Here is an 807-nt window from a genome sequence, read left to right on the forward strand (position 1 = left end):
AGGACCCTAGAATTCTAGTGTATTTTTTCTTTCTTCATTTATCAATGCTTTCTACAAGGATGAAATAGAATCGTCTGTGATGTTCAGCCTACACCTGTGTTTCTCTTATTAGCACTTTGTTTGGACTTTGGACACTGCTTTCTTCTTTCAGTGAAGGGAAATATATGTAACTTTACAATGACTATTATATTGTGATATTGCAAAATTCATCCTTTTGGAAAGGAGGGTGGATCACATTAGTTTAAATCAAGGGCAAACTCTCAAATGTTAAACTTCTAAAGCCTTTTAATACATCACCAAAGGAAATTTTCCATATTGATTCAAGAACACATATAGTACTAAATTATTTAAAGGGTTTATTTATTTTCGTGGGTGTTTTGTCTTGGCTTTATCACCATTTCTTCTTATTTTAGGTTTTTCTCCATCAGCACAGGGATACCAAGCAGATTACTTTGGATAAAGGAACAGTGTGCTCTTACCAAACCTCAAATTGTGGACTGTGTATTTCTTAAAATGATACTCACATAGTTATTTCTTTAAAGTCATCTGGGTTTTGTCAAAGATTAACCATCAATCAAACCGTCAACTCTAGGTTCCCCAAGAAGCACATCTAATATTTTAAAATTTTCCCAAGTACTATTGTATGAATTATTTTGTCCAAATTGTCTTCTTGTATAGAAGTAGAAGGGCAGTGAAAGTCATCAAGGATATTGGGTAAAACCTAAATTAAGTCTTTACAATGAATGTCACAGTAATATTTTAGTAGTATTTTGTCTGTTGTCAGAGAAAAAAATAAGCATATATATA

This window comes from Nannospalax galili, unplaced genomic scaffold (genome assembly GCF_000622305.1).
Source record: "Nannospalax galili isolate Female #2095 unplaced genomic scaffold, S.galili_v1.0 scaffold1959, whole genome shotgun sequence".
In the NCBI taxonomy this organism is placed as follows: Eukaryota; Metazoa; Chordata; class Mammalia; order Rodentia; family Spalacidae; genus Nannospalax; species Nannospalax galili.